This window comes from Elephantulus edwardii, unplaced genomic scaffold (assembly GCF_000299155.1).
Source record: "Elephantulus edwardii isolate Elephantulus edwardi_28Jun2011 unplaced genomic scaffold, EleEdw1.0 scaffold00018, whole genome shotgun sequence".
In the NCBI taxonomy this organism is placed as follows: domain Eukaryota; kingdom Metazoa; phylum Chordata; class Mammalia; order Macroscelidea; family Macroscelididae; genus Elephantulus; species Elephantulus edwardii.
In genome coordinates, this window is record NW_006399768.1 from 15,438,403 (window position 1) to 15,448,131 (window position 9,729).

Genomic DNA, 9,729 nt, shown 5'->3' on the forward strand with positions numbered 1-9,729 from the left:
AAAAATTCAAACAAGTATATGAAAAGCAATTTTGAACAATTTAGTATTAAATTTGTAAAATCCCATCAAGGAAACATAACACGAATGTAATTGGTGTAATTTCTTTTAAATTTGGAGCTAGTAATATTATTGATATGATCATATGAATAATTTACAATCTAAATAAATATTCATCTCAATACAGTTAAAAATATTTTGTTTTTGTCATTGTGCACCATCAATCAGAACTAATAGCCAGCTAACACTTTAAAGGAGGGTTTTCAGAATGTATAAATTGCATGAGAGAAGATTGCCCATATCTTCCACATGGACTAGCTGATTGATTCAAACCACTTCTCTTTGAGTTGGCAGCACAATCCCTTACCACTAAGCCACCAGTGTTCTAAATAGAAAGACTGACCAGATATGCAGAAGGAAGGACAAATATATTTTTAACAAGATCTTTAAGCCACACTTAAAAGTTCTTTAATACAAAATCATATTAAATTTATATTAGAATAAACTATTAACTAAATATTAGATATATATTTATTTACAATAGGTATATTAATTTTTAAATTATAGTTCTATAGCTAAAAATATTATGATCACAAGTGGTACTTTTTAACTAAAGAGTTAATTTTTTTCAATGCCTTCAATGCAGCTTTTACTTCCTCCTTCTTTCCCATTGATTTCTGTTTATATGGTACTCACTGAAAGTTTTCAGTATCAGTCAATTCTTTCTGGTACAATGATTCTGTGTATTTGAAACTCAATCTTCTTTTGATGCTTTTGAGGGTCATTCAATATATTACCCATAGCCTCTTTTAATATTTTACCATGAGGCTTAAATTTGTTTTTCAATTCTTTCAGCTTGAGAAATGAAAAGCAAGTTCTTCTCTTTTTTTCCCCCTTCCAATTCCAGGTCTATGGACATTCCATTATAATACTTTATTTTGTCCTTCAAAAGCTCAGTGTTAAGGCAGTTGTCCTTTAAAAAGCTAAGTGTTAAGGCAGTTTGCCCCATATACTTCATTTGACTGTTTATATCTTACAGAGAGAGAACTGTTTAAACACATGGTATACAATAAGAAAAATGCAAATAAGGCAAGACCATCACTGTTTTATGGTTCAGAACAGAAGCATTTTAAAAAATTTTAATTGTGACTTTAACTCATTCATTCGTTGGTGCACATTTTCCTCCCGTCTCCTTCCCCCAGTTCACTTTTCAAAAAATATTTATTTATTGTTGCATAATTTTCTCCCACCTTCCTTCCTCATGCCCCAGTCTTCTTTGCAATGTACCTCTTATTCTAGACCATTGTCTTACATATAATGCCTAATCATATATTAATTTTAAACAGTTCTCTCCCTAATCTGTTCCAATACTCTGTTCATTATCTATCCACTCTTCCTATTTTCCTTACAAACCCCTATGTTAATCCTGTTTCATAACAGTGTTGTTATGCAGTATTTGTCATTTTGAGACTGAGGAATTTCACTCAGCACAATGTTCTCCGGGGTCACTTTTGTTGTGTAATGTTTTCAAGCTCTTTATTTCTCAGTGCTGCATAGTATTCCATTGTGTGAATATATGATTGCTTTTCTATTCCTTCATTTGTTGATGGGCACTTGGGTTGTTTCCATTTTTTTTCAATTGCAAATAATGCAGTATGTACATAATATACATAAAACATGAGTGTGCATATCTCTGGATGGCAGTTCTGATTTCTTTAGAGTATATTCTTAGTAGTGAAATTTCTGAGTCAAATCATATTTCTATTTCCAATTTTGAGAAAGCCTTTTATAGTGGTTAAATAAATTTACACTCCCACCAACAGTGCAATATTTGATAAGAGATTCATATCTAAAATTTATAGAATATTCCAGCACCTCAACAGGAAAAAGGTAAAAGTCCAATCACAAAATGGGCACGAGATATTAAACTAGTGTGGTACTTATATTTCCTCTGGCTGGAATCCCTTGAATGTTGGCAGAGCACAGTGGAATTGTGGGAAGTTGGGTGTTATTATCTGATTTAAGGAGGGAAAAGTTGAATACAGATCATCCCTCCTCCAAAGCCTATGATATAGTGAGGTAAGCCTCTTCTTACTCAACAATGTCAGCTGGATCTTGGCTTAAAGCAAAAAAATACCAGAGGAATCTCTACCTATGCTTCGTTGACTAAGCAAAGTCATTTGACTGTGTAGATCACAACTAATTATGGCTAACCCGAGAAGAATTGGAATCCGATAACACCTGATTGTGCTCATGTGAAGCCTATATTTTGAGGAGGAGAGAGTAAACATAACAGAGCAAGGAAACATTGCATTGTTCAAAAGCAGGAAAGGAGTGCATCAGGGATGCATCCTGTCTCCATATCTTTTCAAACTATATGCAGAACAGATCAATCCAGAAGCTGGACATTGTGAAGAAGAGTATAACATCAGAATTGGAGGAAGATTCATCAACAACCTATATTATGCAGATGATACAACCTTGCTTGTGGAAACTGAGGAGGACCTGAAATATTTGCTGCAGAAGGTCAAGGACTATAGTCTTCAATAGGGATTGAAGCTTAACATCAAGACAAAGATTCTCACAACTGGGCCAATTAGCAGCACCATGATAGATGGAGAAAAGATTGAAATTGTTAACAATTTTAACTTGCTTGAGTCCACAATCAACATTCTTGGCACCAACAGTCACAAAATCAAAAGACGAACTATACTGGGGAAGTTTGCTGTCACAGACCTCTTCAGAATGCTGAAGAGCAATGATGTCAACAAATATGTCTGTCTTGAAGAAGGTGAAGCCAAGTTTCTTCTTGAAAGCAAGAATTTTGAAGTTCTGTCTCACATACTTTGGGCATGTGGCCAAGAGGAACAAGTCCTTGGAGAAGGACATCATTCTTGGAAGGGTGGAGGGATAAGGCAGGAGAGGAAGACCCTGGAGAAATAGATTGACACAAAAACTTGGGGAAATGGAATTAATTGTGTTGGAGTCAGTGAGACTGGCTAAGTATAGGGCAAGGTTCAGAGCTGTTGTACATATGGTCTCCATGAGCCACATGGCACATAACAACAAGAGCAATATTTTTATTCAAATAATGCAAGCCTTTTATTTTGCTAACTGCTTCCTCTACTCCAAAGTGTTTGTTTTGGGTGTTTGTTTTTTGGTTTTTTTTAATGTGCTTATCGTAGGGTTTTGTGTTTTGTTCTTTTTTTTATTTACAACATGCAAAAAACCAATAACATAACCCTTATGGAAATATCTCACAGAAGGTATAGTTAGTAAATAATGTAGAAAGCAGATCAGATAAATTTGTACAAAAACAGTATCTATCATAGAATGTCAAATGCATTCAGAATAATATTTGGATATACTTTCTTATTTTAAACATAATTTATTTAAGATATTACCTTCAGAACTTGAATGGTGTGGTTTTGTACTTGCAACAGTTGCAACAAGCTACTTTTTTATGAGCTTTTTAAATTACTTTCTTCCTACCTGTGTGCCAGTATTTTAAAATAGTATGCCTCAAGGTCAATAGTTTATTGCAATTACTCTCAGTATGCTATTAATTTTATGGATAGGCTTTTTGTTTACACTAAATAGTTATATGAAACCATTTTTTTGTATAATGAAAAATTGGAATGCATTTTCCATCAACCATTTTAGAAATATTTTTCTAATGGTTATTACCAAGTTGTGAGAGTTTTATAGTTTTATTGAATATGATCATATCAATAATTTTCCCAATCCATTAGTTTTACTTTAAACACATTATAGATTGTCCATTTTTTTAAATAAAAATGTTTATCAGTGCTATAATATCTTTAGATTTTTTCCTAGTTTATATCTTCAGTTTTACATCTTTATTTCAACATATTGTTTTGTTTTATCAGTTCGTATTTGAGCAGGATGGTTAATGAATTCATATTACTTTCAATTTACCTACACAAGAAAGTAAAATTGAGAAATTTGTTTCTGTTTTGTGAATTACATTTTCAAGCTCTCACTGATTTAATGTATCATCATAATTTGTACTCTCCTGCTCCACATTCTAATGTAAATTGTTGTTCTTGTTGATTGCCTTCAAGTTGAGCAGAATTCATAGCAACCCTACTCACAAAAGACCTGAAGCCCTTCTAAAACTATCAACATATAGGCTTATTAATGATTTTGTTTATTTCAGCTATTTAAGGTTATCCTAAAATCCTCAAAACTCAAACTCACTTCCTAGAAGTACATTCTAAATACATAGCAAATCTTGATATGTTTTCTGAAACTGTAAATCTTAATGGGAAGATATTATTCATTTTACCCTCAAGCAACTATTTACTATTGGATACAAACCACAGGAGAAATATAACATTTTGATTGGAAGTGCAGTACACTATAGACTAGTCCACTAGAGTTCCATAAGTTTATCAATGATTTAAATGTTCAATTTTCATTGGAAATTTTAAATCCTTGCCAACTTTCCTATGTTTTATGAGACATAATTCTTTTATCTACCAACCTGCATATAATTTTGATTTGCCATCTTTTCTATATAGAAGGGAGAACTAATTTGGACTAAAGGCAACTCATTTGCTGACATTTGACCTTGCACGATATCTGCTATCTTCTTAAATGTCCAGTCCTATTATTCATTACAACAAGCTGGGTTTGTGGTGTATCCTCATGGCTTTAGCCCATTTTTCTTTCTGAATTCTGTGCTAGCCTATAGAAAGTCATGAAATATAAGGCTTCACTTACAAAGGTTGCCAAGCTATTGATTTTGGCAGTCTCTGGCATAGTGAAATGTTTCAGACATGTCCTAGAGAGGCATTTTAATTTTAAAGGGTAAACTAATGATTCTCAATCATCATTATGAAAAGAACACTAAACAAAAATAATATTGTAGAAAGTATATATGGATTTATATGCTATAATATGTCTGATAGCCATTTGAAAGGGAAGTGAGAGGAATTTTCAGATGAGCTCTCGTATAGTTTCTTTTATTCAGCAAATAGTCTTGTTATTAAAATTCAATGGCTATAGAAACACTACCACATGATTGATCACAGAATTTTGTTTTTGTAGTAACATTGACTCAGTGTGACTCACAGTGGTTCTATGAACAACAGATCTAAACGCTTTTCTGTTTTGCACTAGTCACATCATCTCTGACACACTTGAGCTTGTTGCTGCAGTTACTTCATTTCCTCTCTTTTCCTAGCCATCTACTTTTCTAAGTATGTCTCTTTCCAACAAACAGTCCATCCTAAAAACATGCTCAAAATATGTGAGATGAAACTTCACCATAAAGGAGTACTCCACCTAACTTTCTTCAAGACATATTTCTTTGTTATGTATGAATTTCATGAGATATTATGCACTCTACTCCAATACCACAGTTGTAATATCTCATTTCCCCTGCTGTTATTCTTATTCAATGTCCAACTATAATAAAATAGATTGAGAAATTGTGATACATTCACATAATGGAATACTACACACAGCTCTCAGAGAAACAATTTTAAAAATTACTGTATAACCTGAGAGAGACTGGAGAGCATTTGACTGGTTTTTGGAGAAGGGTATCATGCTCAGAATCCAGAAGGGCCAGTACAGAAGAGGAAGACCTGAGATGAAGTGGATTGATACAGTAACTGGAGCAAGGAAGGCAGGGGTGTCAGAGCCAGTGAGACAGGTTCAGAACAGTGCCGGTTTCAAAGCTGTTGTAAATAGGGTCACTATGCAACACGAAGGGGAACACTGAGTGTTGAAACTTAGGAGGACCTGAAGCACTTGCTGCAAAAGGTCAGGGACTGCAGCCTCCTATAAGGATTGAAGCTCAACATCAAGAAAACAAAGATTCTCACCACTGGGCCAAATGGCAGCGTCAGTATAGATGGTGAAGAGATTGAGATAGTTAACAGTTTTAGTTTACTTGGCTCTACAGTCAACATTCTTGGTACAACAGCCAGGAAGTCAAGAGACAAATTGCATTGGGAAATTCAGCCATGAGGGACCTCTCAAGAGTATTGAAAAGCAATGGTGTCAGACTGTAGACTAAGGTGTGCCTGATCCGGGCTATAGTCTTTGCAATTACATGCTACGCATTGGAGAGTTGGACAATGACTAGAGATGATAGAAAGAGAGTTGATGCCTTGAGCTGTGGTATTGGAGAAGAGATTTGAATATACCATGGACTGCTAGGAGAAAAAACAGGTTTGTCCTGGAGAAGGTGAAGCTGGAATGTTCCTTGCAGTCAAGGATTCTGAAGCTTCATCTGGCATACTTTGGGCATGTTGCAAGGAGGGACTGGTCCTTGGAGAGGGACATCATGTTTGGCAGAGTGGAGGGGCAGTGCAGGAGAGGAAGACCCTTGATGAGATGGATCGATTCTGTGACTGGAGTGGTGGGAATGAGTGTGTTTGAGATGGCTAGGTTGGCACAGGTTAGAACACATTTAGAGCTCTTGTACATAGGGTTGCTATGAGTTGCAAGCGACTTGATGGCACATAACAACAACAGCAACAACATGCATCACAGGTGACTCAACATCACATAACAACACCAACACATAATGTTGCTGTTGTGCGAAGACAGCAAGAGAATACTACATGGTTTAAAATAAAGAATTGTTGTTCTTGTTCTTGTCATCAAGTCAAGTGTGACCCTTAGCAACCCTATTGACTACAGATCTGAACCTTGTCCTATCACGATCACGGACCTCACACTTCCACGTATATTAGAGACCATTGTGGCAGTCTCTGTGCCAATCCACCTGGTTGAAGGTCTTTCTTTCCTTAACTGATCTTCTAACTTGATAGGCATCATATCCCTCTCCAAGGACCATTCCCGAAGTATCTGAGACACACTTTGTCATCCTTGCCTCCAAAGAGCACTCTGGCTGCACACTTTCCAAGACATTTATTTGTTCTTTTGGCAGCCCATGTACTCAGTACTCTTCTCCGACACCCCAACTCAAAGTCATCAATTCTTTTTCTGTCATCCTTATTCATTTACCAGCTCCCACATGCATAGAAAGTGATCAGAACGACGACGGCCTGAATCAGATGCACCCCTGTCCTGAAACTGACATCGTTACTCCCTAATAATTTGAAGAGATCCCTAACTGACAACCTTACTAGTGCAATATGTTTCTTGATTTCATGACTGCTGGTATCAAAGGTGTTGATTGTGTATCCAAGTTCAGTCTTTTCTCTATCATGATGTTGCTTATCAGTCCAGTGGTAAAAATTTTCCTGCTTTTTTTATTCTTTATTTATTTATTTAATTTCCACTAGTTTAGTTACAAAATTGGACTATATTGTTTTCAAGAAGAAATTCTTTTAATTTCCCTCACTCCCATCACCCATCAATTTGTACAACTCCATGATTATTCCCCCTGCACCCTGCACATCCACATCCCTCTACTTCCAGCCTCTCCCACCCCTCTTGGATCCTTATGCTCATTCTAAAATAATGGTATTGTACAATATTTACCCTTTTCGGACTGAGTTAGTTCACTCAGCATAATTCTCTCCAGTCTCTCCCTTTTTGGTGAGAGTGTAAAATGGTACAACCATTCTGGAAGGCAGTTTAGTGCTTCCTCAGGAAGCTGACCATAGAAAGTCCATAATGACTCAGCTATTCCACTACTTGGAATATACCTTGAGAATATGAGAACTAAGGCACAAACAGAGATTTGTACACTAATTTTTTGTTTGTTTGTTTCCTTGATGTTGAGTTTCAATCCATTTTAATGGCTACATTCTTTTATTTTCTTCAACATGCACTTCAATTTCTCCTCACTTTCAGCAAGCAAGGTTGTGTTATCTGTATAATACCTGTTATTAATGAGTCTTTCTCTGATCTTGAAGCCATAGTATTAATGGAATAAAGATTTTCAAATAATTTACTCAGCATACTGATTGAATAGGTATGGAGAGAGAATACAACTCTGTCACACTTCTTCATTTTAAACCATGTAATTTTCCCTTGAGTTGTTACACAATAGCCTACTGGTCTTGCAAGAGAACAATTAAGTGCTCTGGGATCCCCATTCTTCTCAATGTTAGTCATAACTTGTTATGATCCACATATTCAAAGTATAAATTTATACAAAGTATAAATAGACATTCTCCTGGTATTCTTTTCTTTCAGCCAATATCCATCTAATAACAGCAATGATCTCCCTGGTGCCACATCCTCTTCTAAACACTGTTTGAACTTCTGGAAATGTCTTCTCTATGTACTATTCTAGCCATTTTTGAATGATCTTAAGCAGAATTTTTCTTGCATGTGAGATTAATGATATTATTGCATAGTTTCTACAGTCAGTTGAATCATCTTTCTTTGGAATGGGAACAAACATGGATATTTTCCAATCTCTTGGTCAGACAGCTATCCTCCAAATTTCACAGCATGGACTTGTGAACACATTCAGGGCTGCATCTGTTAATTTAAAGAAGTCAATTGCTGTCCTATCAATTCCTCAAGCCTTATTTTTGCCAATGCTTTCCTTCGATGCAGTTTCCACTTTCTCCTTCAGTATCATTAACTAATGTACTATAATGGAACGGGTAGAGAGCCAGAACTTGAGAATAAAAAGGGAAGTATTCACTTGGCATTTCTCAATCTGAGAGAACTGAAAAGCAAATTTAAGCCTCAAGTCACAACATTGAAAAATGCTATGATCAATGTCCTGAATGACCCAGAAAGCATCAAAGGAAGATGAAATCATCAAAAGAGGGGAATCCACAGAATACTTTACCAAAAACCACTGACTGACACTGAAAAATATTTAGTAAATAACATATGATCAGGAACAAAATCAAGAATTAATATATACAAACCAGTATTTTTTAAAAGAAAAAGAAAAAGGAATGCTTGCCACAGCATATCTGATGATGTTCAGAAATTGTCAGTAACTTAAATATATCGCCATTGAAGGATGGTTAAATACATTTTACTAAGCCAATCTATGGATCTTAGATTGTTTTTGTTGCTTTTAAGCCTATTTAGTCATCTGCTACTCATAACACCTCCATTCACAATACCTCTGAGTGAGTTTAAGGAATAAGACATGTCTGAGTCAGGATATGGCCTTTTCAATCACCTGCTATCCATCTGACAGCTGGAAAAGAAATAATTATGATGGAAGAAAAATTCATTCTTTTCAGTGTTGGAGAAGCGTACTGAAAATCAAGAGTGACATCACACTTCGAAAGGTAGAGGGTTGGCTAAAGAGGGATGACTTTCAACAAGGTGAATTGACAGAGTGACTGCTGCAATGGGTCAAGTATTTAAAAAATTATGAGAGTGGCCCACGATAGGACAAGGTTCAGATATGTTGTTCATAGGTTTACTATGAGCCTTACGTAATAAAAGTCAAAACAACAACTTTTAACATCTATTTTTGTCACATTAAATAGGCTTTTTTAGAATTTGTGCAGACAAATCATCATTCAAGAGGAATTTACTCATTTCAACATTATCTATTTCAATAGTCATCAAGCAATACTTTGTTTCCTTAAATAAAATTTGCATGCATATTATTTTAATAACCCTGATTACTACTACAAACAACTCTGCAAACAGATTATCATGTTATCACTTAAATATTTCTATATATTCCCTAATCTGTGTGTTGTGTTCTGTTGTACATAGGGTTTTCAGAGGCCTGCTATTTCAGAAGTGGATGGCCAATCCTTCTTCCTAGTCTGTCTCAATGTGAATGTTCAGATTAAG